General features: G+C 42.4%; 1 long non-coding RNA gene across 4 annotated transcripts; it reads right to left on the reverse strand.

Moving 5' to 3' along the window:
• Positions 1–12,333: 12,333 nt before the first annotated feature.
• LOC113165862 lies at positions 12,334–15,747 on the reverse strand. 4 transcript variants are annotated; one of them, XR_003299133.1, is made up of 4 exons: positions 15,485–15,747; positions 13,358–13,428; positions 12,609–12,707; positions 12,334–12,465 (listed from the first exon to the last, which is right to left on the reverse strand). It is a non-coding gene; the product is annotated as an uncharacterized LOC113165862 (long non-coding RNA). The 4 variants fall into 4 exon arrangements; XR_003299134.1 differs by having other exon boundaries at positions 13,358–14,209; XR_003299130.1 differs by lacking the exon at positions 15,485–15,747 and adding an exon at positions 14,028–15,476.
• Positions 15,748–16,087: the final 340 nt, after the last annotated feature.

Consider the following 16,087-nt stretch of genomic DNA (forward strand, 5'->3'; position numbering starts at 1 on the left):
GCCTTCACACGCCTGGTGACTGTCCAAATCAGCATGACCCCCCCACCCTCCTGCAAATGAAGGCGTAGGATGGTGAAGTTCAGGACCTGCATGGTCCACTAGTACGTTTATCCACTGTGTTCAGTTCTTCTCTCTTTCTACAACATGGTTCATCTCATCGGGTTTATCCCGATATAATGATGTGATGAAACTGGCACGAAACAAGTTTTTATCAGACTTTACAGGTTTGGGAAAATCAAACATAATAACAAGTGAGTTAATTTAATACTTTTGCAGATGTTTTCATTTTAGTCCCAGTAACATTATTTCTACTGTTGATCACAGCCCTTCTGCATGTACCTGTATCTTCTGAACCACAGAGGGTTTGTCTTTGTTGACCTGAAGTGAGCTCGAAAACACAGCAAAGCCAAGAAAAACGAGCAAGGGGCTTGATAATAATTTAATCTCAAGCAAAAAATAAATAAATAAAAGAAAGTAGCACACAAGTGCATCTTTTGGTTGTGAAGTAGTTTTGCAGTGGCAAAGATCGACACTGTAAAAAGGTTCATCTGCCTGATTTACACAGTGAGTATAAATCAAAGTTAAATTCCTAGTGAGGGGAAGAGGCAGAGCATCCTGCTAATATGATCCAAAGCTACTAATAGTAGCCCAGTAGTCTCAGTCCTCGCTGTCTGACTGTGAGCTCACGCTGAGCTGTGAATTTGAAGATCAGAGAATAAATCAGAAAGCTAAAGAGCTGCTCGGTGCTGTCAGCCTCCGTGCCGTTTGTCTAAGAGGAGCTGGATTAAGTTGTCTCGAGCAGATTTTATATTGTACGCGGGTTAGTGAGGCCGTCGAGTGGAGTGGAGTCTGTGCAGAAAGCTTTGTGCCAGTTTACATGTCATCATTCAGTGATGTTTTAAAGGATGCTGAAGTCGAGTGGCTGATGAGGCGTCATTCCAGCTGCACCAACATGTGCATATGCACAGCTGGCATGTAGTCGTTCTGGACTGATCTGATGTTTGTTGTCCTGCTCCAACCTCTGGTGTCTTACAGCAGCAACCCTGCAGCTCTAATCTTATTCAGAGGCTGCTCTGAGCGTAGTAGACAAGTTAATGATGTTATAGTCGGCTCAGTAACGGCAGCAGACGATGCTCGACTGATTTATTTGTGGTCAAAAGTATTATCAGCAGTGACCAGATATAAAAAAAAAATATAGACATACTATAGGTTCTCTCCTCACCCAAATACGTACCATCCACAGAGGACATACCACAACAGGTATTCATAATCGGTGCCAGCCTGAGTGCATGACACAGATATTGGATCTAATTTTAGGACAATCACAAGACCTGAGGAGGGAAACTGTTTCTATTCTAGAGCAGACTGACGGTAAATACATCAATAAACATCACTTCTTTGAAATTCACTGATGTCCAGGTTCTGAAAGTAGGAACACTGAATTTAAAACAGACTCACTGTAAATCTTTTGCCCCCTACAAGTATCTGTTCATTCTGATTTCCACCATGTGACTCACAATATTTTTAGCTTTCACTGAATGTCGCTCAGCTTCTTTTCACTACAGTCTTACGTGTACGACATCTTCTAAGATGCTCTTAGCATCTAACAAGAGAAGCACACAAATAACAAATAATATTAATAACTAGTTAACACGTAATGTTGATGCTAACAGCATCTCACTGGCTCTGTAGCTCCACAGTAGCAATAAATGAATCTCACTTTAATCTAATATCTGTTTGTTTACTTGTATATTTAGCAGTGTACAGGCAGTCTGTGCATCACTTTAACTGCATTTGATGGTACACATAGAGTAGATGTACAGACATCTGGCTCGATTCAGTAACAGTCTATTAGTTATTGAACTTCTCAACTTCCAGATTCAATAAGAAGAGATATTCTGAGATTCATTGTCTGCCTCCAACACATTACAGCATCATTAATATTACATATATTTACAGAGCAGGACACTGAACAAAATATACAGTATGTACTGTACACATGATGTAAGAAGATATGAATGAATTCATATGATATTGTGGGGAAACAGTGGCGATGGAGAGTGACATGAAACGTCACAGGGACAAACTCAAATGAAACAATGTGGTTGGACAGTGGAGCGACTGTGTCAGTCCAACATGACACGAACAGAGTGAACAACGTTTACAAGGATAAATAAAAAGCAGACGCATGCAGCCAGTCAACAGTGAACATACAAACCACCGGACAGCATTAAAGATGGTCAAAGGGTCAGTTCACTCAAACATTTTCCCAACCTTGTTAGAACTGTGAATACAACGTGTCGAAAAACAGAAGCCTGTGTTATTTAGGTGAACTTATCATTTTAAATAAAGCTGTTGTCCAGTTCCAGTCCTCTCCTTCCTTCTCCTGTGTAGTCTAAAAGACCTTTTGTACTTCCAATCATAGGGTTATTACAATGTCATGAAAACGAGAGCACGGCCTGTTGTATAACGTGTTCAGTTCGTTTTAATGGAAACCTCGAGTTGCACACAGGACACATGAAAAGATGAAAAGATTGACTGCACTATGTGGAATTTAGTGTTTTTGTAGTTTGACCTTTACTAAAGGTGTCTAAAAGTCAGAACATTTCAGCCTCTGTTGATTCAGTTTAACTTTGACTCCCACTGGAATTGTGTGAGCTGGAAAATAGGAATTGTTGCCGCTGTGAACAACTTAAGATGCAAAATGCAAAATGTCCAAATCAGTCAAGATTAGCAAGGTAGATCCCGATGTATCCCCGGGTCATTTGAGATATCAGATGGACAAAACATGACACACCCACAGGCCTGAAACTCTGAGCAGGAAATAACTGCATGTAAACAGGAAACAGAGATATACTTGACTCAGACTATAACCTCCATCCTATAGTTTGAAGAATAAAAATATAACCACAGTATCTCCAAGTCATGCTCTCACATCAATTGTTTGCACGAGTCTTCCTTCCTGTAAAATCCTCTCCTGCTCTGTGCACACTGAGGGAAGGTCGCCCTCGAATGTGACGTCAAACGGTGTTTCCTCGTGAGGTCTCCCTCCTGAACCGCCCAATCAACTCTTGACCCCACTTCCTGGTATAAAATGAAGCCCACCCACAACAGCAACGACCACCACCCAAAGTCTGTCGCCAGGAAACTGCTATCATCATCCATCACTTCTTTTCTGACGCCACAGACTCTCAGCTTGTGGATGCCCCTAAATTACACCTGCCACCTTTTTATTTTCTTCACATCTTCCAGAGCAACACATCACAAAAATAACAGGAAATATGACTTCTCAGAGCATCTACAATAACAAGATGCCACAAAAGTTCCACACATACGACTTTATTTGGAGGATAGGATGCAGAATTAGAGAGTTACTGCCCTCCATTAGAACAAGTGTTCCAGGATGTTGAACGTCTATTATGATTATTAAGTGACTGGTAACTCATTCCCAGTCGACTTAAACAGGTGGACACATCGTACCTGTTTCAAGGAGCTAAATGACCATTTATTTTGAAAGCAGAGGCACTAAAAGCATCTTGTGCTACAGTTGCTGCACAGATTCATTATTTCTTATCAAATCAGAAATTCAGATATAACATAATCCCCAAGTTACCCAGTGTATACATTATGTAACGTGTGTTGTTGTGTGTGTATTTTGACTGCAGGAGCCTCTGTACCCACTTTAGGCCCAAATACATACCAGGCTGGTGGGTGAGCTCTGTAGTTGGAATTGGGAGGCAAACAGATCCTATGACTATCACACTGCAGCTGTCACTGGTATGTAACATTAAGACAGGAGCTATTTGAAATGTCCGTGCTGCCACCAGCAGCTCTGACAGTGCTGCTCTGTCTTATTATCACAACCAGAGATTTTGCATGAACATGCTGTTTTATAGTGGTTTGAACACACGTTTAGTTTACTGACAGTTGTTCAAAGAGTGGTAAAGTGTCTTTACTGTGTTGTGTGTGTGGGTTTCATCATGCAGAGGAAATTAAGAATTACTTTAAATGTGTATACACATTTAAACTTGACTGGGACACTCTAGTACTCCTATGTTGGAGGCCCCAGGAACGCCTTTAAATCAATGCTATGAATATTTTCCAAGTGTAATTTGACGCAGGTCTCATTACAAAACACTCTACAAACTTGGATTCATAGTAAGACGCCACGCTGCAAATAGTTACCATAAACCTCAGTGAATACTGAGTGTGTTTGTGAGCAGGAGCTGGCATGTTGGAATAAACACAAGCAGCAGCTGTCTCACTAAAACTGTCTTTGCATTTAAACAGCACGCTATTGTTATGCTCTCCAAAGTCAGCAGTGTGGAGTCTGCAGGCTGCTCCATAAACTGCTCTGTGCAGCTCTCAGCAGCTCCCGAGCTGCCAAATGTTAAAGTAATATTTCAGACGCTATAATAAGTTCCAGGGCTGATTTATAAAACTAAATTACACAGACTCAGAGTTCATACACAGACGAATAAAAAGACATGGCTGCTGGATCTACAGTAATGCTGCTGTAGTTCCACAGTGTGAGGTATCAGTACCTATCCAGCATAACCTCTAACACCTGTGCTCCTCTCTGCACTGACCAGTCATAAACCATTAATCTGCTGCAGCGTTCTTAAAAAGAAAAAAGCCCTCAGATATTAGCCGACTGCTCTGGGCCATCACAAACTTTATTAAAGCACATCCATCCAGCCTACCTTAACGCTGAGCCTCAGCGTGTTTCCTCCAGCGGATGAAAGGTGACAGACCTCCACCTGCAGCAGCTCAGCCTCTCTCTCTCTTCTCTTATCTTGCCTACGGGATTTATGATCCCTCTGTCTTTAATAAACCTTTCCTCCTTCTGTTGATCCTCCTCACTTGTATGTTTTGTATTTTTAATATTTCCCCCTTTCTCTGTTCAAAGCCCCTTGTCACCAGCCAGCCTGTTGCTCCCCTCACTGAAACCTCAGACCTGGACTGGACCCATGGCATCTCCAGGAGGGACGCATCCAGCCGCCTGATTGGCCCGAGGGCAGAGATGCCCCCATATTAGGGCAGTAAGAGGTGGGGCTGCACGAGTACGATAAAGGAGGGAGGGGAAGAAGATAACAAAGTTTGTGACACAGTAGGCTGTCTGTCTGTCTGTCTGTCTGTCTGTCTGTCTGTCTGTCTGTCTGTCTGTCTGCCACCCGTCTCCACACAAATACAAACACACCACCAATCCATCACTTCCTGTGTTGTGGGATGTTCAGTTTGACGCTGTGTCTAAGTATTTTCACAAAGTCCAGAAGTGAAACTAAAAGGAATCTTTGCAACGATTTGATGCCGAGTCTTTTTATTGCATGCATGAGGTCAGCACGCCTCCCTATGTCCTGCTGTCCCTTCACTGTTTCCAGTGACACACTAATGAAATAGTTCCACAGATAAATGTGGCTTTGCCGGCTTTATTCAGTTAATGATATACCATTTATAAAATGTGCACTGGAGGCTGTAAAATAAAAGCTCAAAGGTCGAACTTTCTACTTTAGATAAAATCCATCCTCAGCTTCTCTCCAAGTGTCCAGTGCTGAGTTATTGATCCCGGTTTTAATCACGTTGAATTCAAACTGGCTACAAGGACAGTTTAAAACACGTTAAGGGGACTCTGCTGCTAAAAGACCATGTAACTTCAGACCCGGAAGCCAAAATAAACAAGACAACAGACATTTGCTGGTCTTTAAATTCCTGCATGAACTTTCCAACAAGTGATGTTGTTTGGTGGTTATTTTTATCCCAGATGGCTGAAAATAGGAACAGTGGGCCTTGGATCTCGTTTTAGAGTAAGTGTGACGCTTCCTTCCAGGGGAGCTGAACGTGTTTGTGCTTCTGTATTCCAGTCTTCATGTCAGTGGAAATCTGTCCTCATGTTGCTGTATGTCCCTGTTTGTTTTCCTCCATGTATTTACAGGTGATTTCTTGTAAACCAGCTGGCTGCAGATCTGTGGTAAATAGGAGAACGTTTACCACTGCCAACTACGAACCTGCAGTAATCTGACTCTGTGTTGATCCCCGGAGCTGCTTTTTCATTTCCAGTAAGCTGGTTAGCATTCAGTGTCTTGCTCATAGACACTTCAGCAGGGTGGCCAACATGAAGGCTTGATTTAAAGCTGTCCACACATGCCAACCTGAGATAACCTTATGAACAAAACAAGACTGACACAACTTCATGCTCACCGAGGTGAAATAAAGTGGAGGGGCGATCACTGCAGTGGAAATAATTCAGCTGGGTCAACGGAGTCTAAGTGGCACAGTAAAATAAATCCCACACACATCGAGCCTGTAATTCTAACGAGTTAAGGAAATATGAGCTTTTGACATGGTCATGACAAATCAATCGACAGGATCAATATATAACGTTTGTATTCAAATATTCTTGTTTTAATTAAAAGTATTGTGGCTGTTATGCAAACTGCATCTGTGAATGAGTCTCTGCACGTGTCAGGTCTACAGTCAGACTTATTATAAAGTCCTCAGACACTTTCACTTTTTGCACATTTGTGTCTGTGTTGCAAACTTATTTTCACATAGGAAGAATCCAATTTCTCACCTTGCCACCCAACACAATTCCCCCAGTAGGCCCAGCAAAGCACCCTCCAGCTCACTGCCCTGCAGATGAGAGGATGGATGTGTCTCTTCCCAGCAAGCCTGGACTCGCCAGAGGTGGTGTGGTCGGGGGGAGATGTTGTCAGTGCAGATCAGGTAGCCAGCACTGTGTCAGCTAACATGGTCATTGTTTCATTCCAGCTCCCACACAAAGCCAGGATTTAGATTTAGGGGAAGTGCTGGGACCCTGAAATGAGGGCTGGGCTGGAGGGACAGCTGGAGAGCTCTGAGCTCTGTGTATCGTTGTTACTGCTCTGACCTGAACTAAAACGACATCATGCATCAACATGAAACCAAAAAAGTATAATAACACATCAGTCCTTGGTTTGAGATACATTTTAAAAGTACATCTGTCGCTGACTTCTTATTGTAGCTGGGCTGAACCACACAGATTTGTAAATGAAGTCTGCTGTTGTGGAGGAACGGTGGTCGGGATAAACAGATGAGGGGAGAGTAAAATTAGGCCTGAGGAGGGGTAGGTGGGTGGCAGAGGGTGGGCTGGGGGTGCTGACGGGTGTGGAGGGTTAAGAGAGGATGGGCAGCTCTGTTCGCATCAGGCACGAGGTCCCACCAGACCACAGCTATTCCCTCGTCAGCGGTTAATTGGGCCAAGAAACTGGAGCAGTCTGTGTGTGTGTGTTAATTTACTCATGTTGTGTGGACATAAATCTGTTTACACAGTCACATCGTAGAAGTCAACGTGCTTTTAAGGACAAAAAGAAATTAAATAGGTGAAATTTTAAGGTTAGGGTACAGATTAGGGTTTGAGAATCGGTGGCTACTGTTGCTGTAAATATAAATCTCTAGAAAATTAATAGAAGTCAATGCAGGGTTGAAGTTTTAAAAGTCACTTGTTGTTCAAGTGGTTTAATTTAGTGCTAATTTAAATGACTGAATACCTACATATCCTACATAGCGTAACAAACAAATTACTTTTTATTAAATAAATTAGCTGCCTCTTCTCCGGGTAACAAACCATCAGCTGCTGCTTCATGACTCTTCTATCAGACACTCAGGTTAAATTTACATTTAGATGCACACGACCTGTTCTGTGGAGTTCACATCCTTAAATTGTTCAATTGTTCATCTTAAGAAAGCCTTGGTAATTTCTCAGTTCAAAAAATTGCAGTGTATATGTCGTTACTGTGGCAGTGCCATGTTCTTTGTTCCTTCAGTCATTTTATTCTAGTACTATAATTTCTACTTGTTCAAAGTGATTAGATTAAGATTTAGTGGAGGTTCGTTTAATCTCTCTTGCACATTTTTCTGTTACTTTGGATTTATGTATAATTTACAACATAGTTCTTTTTGTATGTTCATGTATTCTGTGTATAACATTGACACATCCTTATATTCAATATGCAAATAAATTAGAAAAAGACTCGATTTGGCCTCTCTGACAGTAACTGAGTACAAGAGAAGCTTTTAAATACATGCAGTCATTATGCAGATGTTTTCGTCTGAAGCAGCTTACATGGGTGTAGCAGAGCAGAGCAGAGTAGAGCAGGTAGATGGAGGTCTGAATGAAGCAGAATGAATTGATTCTTCCTCATGCAACACACATAGGAAGCAGATTCATTAAGGTTCATTTAAGCCTTGACCTGTGTGACCTTTCTGTTTGATGATCTGACCTCAGCTTATTAATTAATATTACCGAGCAATGAAGAAGTTCAATTCTCCAAGTATAATATCTCCTTTGTGAATATCTGTGGCTTAGTTTTGATTTATTTTACATGATTTACACAATTATGCAGCTTTGATTTTTATTTAGATCCTGCTGCACATAAATTCTCCTCCATATACAATAGGCAGCCATTTCCCGACTGAACACTAGCTGCACAACGTCAACAACAGACACACAACATTAGCAAGGAGCTGGTGAACTTGGGCAGAACATACAGGTATACTAGGTGAGCTACTAGCACAGCTGCTAATAGCAAGTCAGCAAATCTTTCAAACCTTGGGGTAGTATGGTTGTATAACGTTCACTAGTATGATTTATCATCACGAGTTATAACAATCTATAGAGCAAAGTATCACCCAACACATCCAAACACCAGATCCACGTCCCAACAAATGACCACAGGAGACTTTTTTCTCGCTTCCACTCAATGTAAAGTACTGACGTTATACTGAGCTTCACCAAAACTCCACAAAACCCACAGAGAATCACAAAGTGTGGTCATGAGGGCAATTACTGGAGCAAATATTCTGCACATCGTTTACCAAGAATTGTTTGTAAAAGCTACTCTACAACCAAAGACTAGTAAAGACTGTGTGAACATGGTGGATGACAGAGCCTGAACACACAGTAGGTCGGTGACAGTTAGGAGAACATGGCAGTGTTGAGCAGCATTCACTAAAAGTGTTGTGTCGCCCGTCACTCACTGTAACGTAGAGTGTTTTTCATCCTGACCTGCACTGGAGGAGGGCGTCCAGGTGACTCTGAATATTCCACGCAGACACTCACACATGGTCCTCAGCAGGAAGCCAATGGAGGAAACACACAGATGGAGCAACCCACACACAGGCTGTGGGGCTGGGAGAGCTGGGGGAGGCAGGTGGGTGTCGGAGGAGGTGATCCGAAGGTCGCTTTGGCTATTGGGGCCCACGGGAGACCAAGCTACACTGTCAGTGGATCACACATAGAAAGACAGCAGGAGAGAGAGAGAGGGTGGAGAGGTCCCTGGTCTGGGGAGGGATGGATGGATGGAGGGAGAGAAAAATGGAGAACGGTAGAGGAGGGTGAGAGAGAAAGACAGAAGAAGAGAGCGACTGTCTCATCACTGTGTGTACATATCAACATATGGACCAGTGAACTTTCTTTTTCTTCTGGTAACCACCATAGAGCGGGAGATAGACTGGACGTATGCAAGTGTGTGTGTGTGTGTGTGTGTGTGTGTGAGGGAGAGGCGACAGGACAGAATAGGGGTGTATTAGCACTAGTGGACAGTCAGCAGTTTGCCCCGACCCTCTGCAAAGCCCTGCTCCATTGTTTGTGGTGCTGGAGGTTTAGCTGTGGCCCAGCGGGGCCTTGTTACTGGGCTTAGAGAGCCTGGACACTGGATCCCAGTCAGACACAACCACAGCCAACACACCTCGACTGGGGCAACACATCCTCTGCTTGTGGCAGTTTATCTCTGACTGATCAGGAAAGAAGTCTAAAGCTCACGGCTGGTGTTAATCTGTGTGTTTGTGATTCTCAACACATCTCATGAAAACCAGCATTGGGTCTATTTTCTAATTCTTATCGACTTTGTTGATTTCTACTGATTGTTCAACATCAGGTTACAGTAGATTTTAAAATGGAATAATAAAGATGAGTCATTTCCTTAAACAGCTGGGACTGTAGAAATTATTATTCAGACATAAGTGCATTTGCTGAAGACTATTTTCAGCTGTGGATTTCCTGTTCTAGACATTTCTAACATGAGGAGGGTGTATTATGATTGAGTCACGCTGAAGTACGGCATTTGAGTTCATTGTGCAACAGAGTGAGTCACTGAAGTGTTTTTAATAGATTCTGGACAACAACAAAGCTGATTTGTGACATTTAACCCAACAGAACCACAACCAAAACACTGCTGCCGCCAAATCTGAAAAATATCACATTAAAGGAAACATTTCAGCTGAACCTCCTTCACAAGTGAACGACTAAAACATACACGCTTTGTGTGTAGCTCCAGTAAATGTGATGATGTAATTCTTGCATGAAGCAGGAAGCTGCGATGTCTCCCCGTACTCTGGGCTTAAGGCACGTCATTACCTCCGTCTCCATCCTTGGCGCTGTCTCCTGCCACTGTCTAATCAGAGGATGAACAGTTCTTAGCTGGAGTCCTCTTCATCTCTCCTGCTGCAGCTGTGTCACAGTCTTTCTCATCCTGTTCACAGGATGTTTCATGTTGTTGCGGCATCATAACGGCTTAAACTACTCCTTCTTTCCTGAATATTTTTGCATTTAACCATTCAATTTCATTATTTATTTGATTTAGTATTTAGCTCTTGTTGGTTCTGCTACATAGATTTAAAATTTGAACTGGACAATCCTGCAGACCCAATCAATAATTGACCTTTGGATGTTGTAGTTATATATGTTTTAACAACCCTACAGCACAGGATATCACAGTCACTCTCAGCTCCAAGTTTAATCTTCTCACCTTTGTTAACAGACAACAGCTCAGTCCAAGCAGAAACAATGGGGAAGAGGTGGCAAACAGTAGTAGCTATAACTACTAGTGAGCTAATTAAGAGGAATGAGCAGCAGGTGAGACCAGAATGGAGAGGAGGCATCAGGTAGGAACCGAGTGATAAAACAACCAGGAAACATATGGAATAACTGGATGAATGGTGTTTCTGCAGACTCCTAGAACACTTATAATATATATATATATAACAATACAGTTCAGGTTAGGCAATAAAAGCTATTTGGTTAAGATTAGGGATGTTTACCTGCTCCAGTGGTTCTGAATACTGGGACTCCTCATGCACAAATGTCTAACTGGTGCTAGACAGTGTCAGCAGCTAACAACAGCTTACGAGCACCAGACCCTGAATTAAACGTGTACCTGTGTTTGACGTCTAACTTAACTGTGATGTCTCAAACACACACACGACGCAGAAAGTTCGACTCTTCACCGAGTCTCAGTGTGATAGATGTATTTTTTGTTCTCATTAGAAGTGATGTTTTTCAGCCACATGCCTCAGTTAATCCCTATAAAGTGCAGAGTAGTTGAGAGCTGAGTCACTGAGGATGGAGCCAGCACACACACACACACACACACACACTGAGTTAAGCCCTGCGAATCCTGTGGGTTTAACAGAAAGTGACTCAGAGCGATCGCACACGTTTGATGCCCACTCAAAGCTCAGACGTTCACGTTTAAAAACGGTGTCTGCAGCACTTCTCTACTGTCTCAGCGCTCACACAGAGGAATCATCTGTCATTTTTATGAAGACACAACCACTGCTGTCAGAAAAGAACGACCATATGGGTTCAGAACCCAAACTGAAGAACACAGGTCGAGGAAACTATTTCGATAAGCAGAGCTCTTCAAGGGTTAAGGAACAGTGCGTCAAAACTACACTACAGTTACATCCCTGCTATTGGATGGATATAACAATATTAGGTTTGCACATTAACTATGGTGATCCCCTGATGAGTTCAGTATTATGTTCATCCAATAATGTTGTGTTTATGAACACAAACAGGAACATTTATATGCTCATATCAACATTTAGCTTTAACCACTGCAGTAGCTGCTCTGTTCCTTCCTTCTATATTGTGTTGCTATCATTTGTCTTTAACTTACATGAGATTATTTTTGTACCATGTGTTGTGCTGCCAGCATCACCATGTGGGATTTGAGACAGATTTTATGACGAGGCGTTCACTGAGAGCCCCGTCTCGGGGAACAAGTTGTGACGATTTTCTGTGGTGCTTCAGAAAAATAACTTGTAGGACTTCAAGAGCTCGAGTGGCTCACGCTGGAGACCTGGTGAAACAGCTCGGCGTCAGCCCTTCAGAGTCATTAACAGCTAATCAAATTAATCTAATCACACCAGAGAGAAGAGGGAGAGAAAAGGTTTAAACTGACTGAAAACATTCGGAGGCACGAATGGATGAGAGGAGCGACCGAGAGCTTCGATTTCCTCCACAGGGTCACGAAGTTTTATGCTTAATGACGAGTACATAACAAGGACAAGAAGGAAAATTAACATTTTAATGTGAATGTTTTGGGTTTTTCTAAGTTGAAGAGACCTCCTGCTTCATTAGACAGTAGTTTGGTGTGAGGTTGTTAAAGTGCTGTTCTTCTCTTGGATGTTGGTGTTCGTTCACACCTGAGGGACAAAAGAAGGAGGAAGAGTCTCTCAGTTAGCATCACTTCACAAACACAGAGTATCACATGCTGGAGAGCTGGTTCTCTCTGACTGTTTCCACCAGCTCACCTTCAAATCACACTCACAGGTACTGGTTTACTCACACAATCAAATGTTAAGTGTTGGGATACATTAGGCAGCAATGTCTTCATGGATCGGACTGGACTCCCAGAGGACACCTTCAGAGATCCTCCATACCTGAACTAGTAAGAGCAGGAGGATATTAGGTTCTGATTATGTTGCTGATTAGTGTTTTATATTATTACAAAACTTAAAACAATATTCAAACTGTATTACTACAGTTACAATTAAAAATAAAAAAAAGACTTTGTCGTGGACCATTTCCCCAGACATCAGGCAGGTACGGTCAGAACCGGCCTCGTTTAGGGACGGACTCCACAGTTTACTGTTTGCACCCTCGTCACCACATCTGTCCACTGAGAGGACACCGTGGTAATTAAAGTGCAAATAGCTCACAGTTGTTTTTCATCCTACTTGTGAACATCTGAAGTTTAAGACGACAGAATTAGTTAGTAAGTTAAGTATTAGAGGGTATTCTGTATTTAAGACGACAAAGAAACAACAAGAAGAAAAACAGTCAAAAACTGCTAAAAACCTGTTTGAATTTTCCTACTTGATTACGTTTCCATCTTATCAGAACTCCACTGTTGCTATTTTGAAGCCTGCTTTGGTTTTGTGTGAATCAGCTACACAGCACATTTCTGTCTTCATTCTTCTTCATCATTCGCTGCTGAAGTGTGATGTTTCAATAAGCAGCTCGTTGCTTTTCCTCATTTTCTCCACTGTGGAAGTCAACTTCACGACAATACAGTAAATACATATTGTCACTCACATTCGAAGCTCATACACAAAGTCCCCTCTTCAGATTGTTCCTCTGGTTCTTCTTGCACATCTTTGCAGCATCTAGGAGATGAAACATCTGCATGAAGAGTAACACAAACGCCAAAGATATGATCTGTAACAACACTGGAAAGGAAATTAGTTGTGGGTTCTACAGTGTTCCTGGGTGGTCCTCAGGGCAGCACATACACACAGAAGCTGCCCCCTGGCACCAGACACTGTTTCCATTCTAGCATTAGCTGGGTGGTGCAGGGAGAGGCTGCAGTGGTAAGTGTAGATGTGAATAAACACAATCCTCACTGTTTTATTCACGTATATAAACGTTAAATATGCTGCACATAGTTAATGCACAAAATACATAGTTTACATTTGCAGGTTCAATAGTCCTCAATACTGTCAGAACCAGTGTTACTATAGAACTATCCTGATTATGTTCTGCAGGTCCTGATTTACTTTAATATAACGGGTTTGTTACTGTTAGCAGGACGTCGCAGAGGTTTTAAACAAAGTCTGTCAATAGTGAAGAGCCAGCCAGGAAAGATGGGAGAAGAGGGGGGGGGTGACATGCAGCAGAGTTCCCCAGCATGACTCAACATGAGCTGCAGCTTCTAGTGGTAAATGTAGTGTTAATGTAGTTTATTGGATCAAAAGCCATCAAATACCAGCTTCCAGAAGCAGTTAGGGTTTGGATATCCAACCCAAACCTCACTCAGCCTCTCCCACTCACACACTTCATGGGTCACTGCAGGGGTGGGGGCTGGATGGTTAACAGAGAGACAGAAATAACCCGGGTTGGGCTTCGCTGCATTCCACGACCCCTGATGACACGGAATAGTTTGTGACACTGGGGAGAGACATGTTGGACATACCTCTGAGGACGTGTGTGCAAACAGGTTATGATGTATTCAGGAACAGAATTTCAGCCCCAGTGTGGATATAATACAATGAGTGTTATCATAGATCAGTGTGTGTGTATCAAGCAGCACATCTCACACTGGTCTGCAGTCAGCAGAGTCTGGGTGTGTTTAACCATAACCAGTTAAAATGTTAGTTTTAGCTCTAAAGCACGTGTCTGTCCTATAAGTAGAATAAAGTACAGGCAGTGAAGGCACAATTTGTGAGAAGGTAGAATTAGAAACCTCCTCTTTTTATAATTAGAAGTTCTTTCTATACCTCAGGCTCGTTGGATTTATTTTCTATTCTTGTGAAATTTGTCAAATTTACCATTTCATCCATCTCAAATCAGTTGTTCTGGATTGTAATTTCCTCCTGAGTCCCTGGAGTTTGAGACAGGTGTCATGGTGGACACTAAGAGAACTTGACGCTTGTACTGTTTAAGACTTAAGGTTCAAACCTGCAGCAATGCTGCACACAAGTGTTAGAAATCTGCTACTGCAACAGGACACATGGCAAATACTCAAATCTGAAATGTCTCTCCTCATTTATTGGATTTATTATAATTTAATTGAACTCACTTGGCTCTGCAGGCTTTATGTAAACCAGAGGTGGTGCTCAGTGAGGGAGGACTCGTAACAGAGAAGTAGAATCAGGAATTATCATATTTATAACCTACTTCTAAGACTAAGATTAGACACTGTAGAAGGACAGAGGGGGTAAATCTCTCAAACTCTCCTTTTTCTTGACATGAATGTGTGAATGAACTGATTAAAGTGAGTGCACCCTGACAGGAGGTTTGTGGAAACAGGACCCGGAACAGAGCAGCGGGGTTTAATCTGGACTGAGGGGCTAAATCTGCAGAGACAGCAGTTTGAGAGGTGACCAACAATAAAATCACTCCCAATATTTAGCATTTGTTTAGTATGAGGAGCACTAATCTGCATTAACTCCGAATGGGGTTTTAATCCACAATGTTATTCTTATTATATTAATAAGATATTAGAGTATCACTCAGAAACACAATTTGAACTATATGTTCTGTATCTAAAAATAAGCCACAGAGGTTTAAGGTCAGCTTTAAGTTATTTTAAGCTCCTATATATGGTTAATGGTACCTGTTACACAATAAACACACTTAATGCGCAAATAAAGAAAAACGTGACAGATCGAATAAAACCTACATTTATATGAGGAAACACTTTTTTGTCCTATCTGCACATACCTCCCTTCGTCAGAAATATCCGCCCTGGGTTGGAGCTTTGCCTGCAAACTTTGCAGCCTCACCCACTGAGAGCCGCAGCTTTGCGCACAAAGCCACCGGCAGAGTCTCCGCGCAGGAAGGAACAGCGGCTCCACCGCGACAAAAGCGATTCAATGAAAAGAGGTTGAAGTTGACGAGCTGTCACTGAGCCTCTGCGGCTCTCCAGCAGGTCATCTGCTGGGTTGTTCACCGCCATGTCCGCCCCACTGGCCCCTGCGCCCCGCTCACGCTCCTCCTCCACACGGACGGAGCCAGAAGAATGTGTGGAGATGGAGACACGTCTATTTATACTGTGGCTGGTAGAAACCTGACAGCAGCAAAGGCCACAGGACTGGAATAGTCATAGTAATCAATAATTATAATATATAGTGAAACTGTATTTCATGTTGCAGGTGGAAACGTGTGTTCACAAAGATTCTTTAGAGGGATATCTCCACATGTCAGAGCAGTTACTAAGCAGTTTCAAGTGGATCATCAGATAAAGTCAGTACCTCACAGCTTAAGCATCTGTCGGGCTAATCCAGGTCCACTGAACACAAGACCTGTACAGGTTCCTCGTAACCC

This window comes from Anabas testudineus, chromosome 13, assembly GCF_900324465.2.
Source record: "Anabas testudineus chromosome 13, fAnaTes1.2, whole genome shotgun sequence".
Taxonomy (NCBI): domain Eukaryota; kingdom Metazoa; phylum Chordata; class Actinopteri; order Anabantiformes; family Anabantidae; genus Anabas; species Anabas testudineus.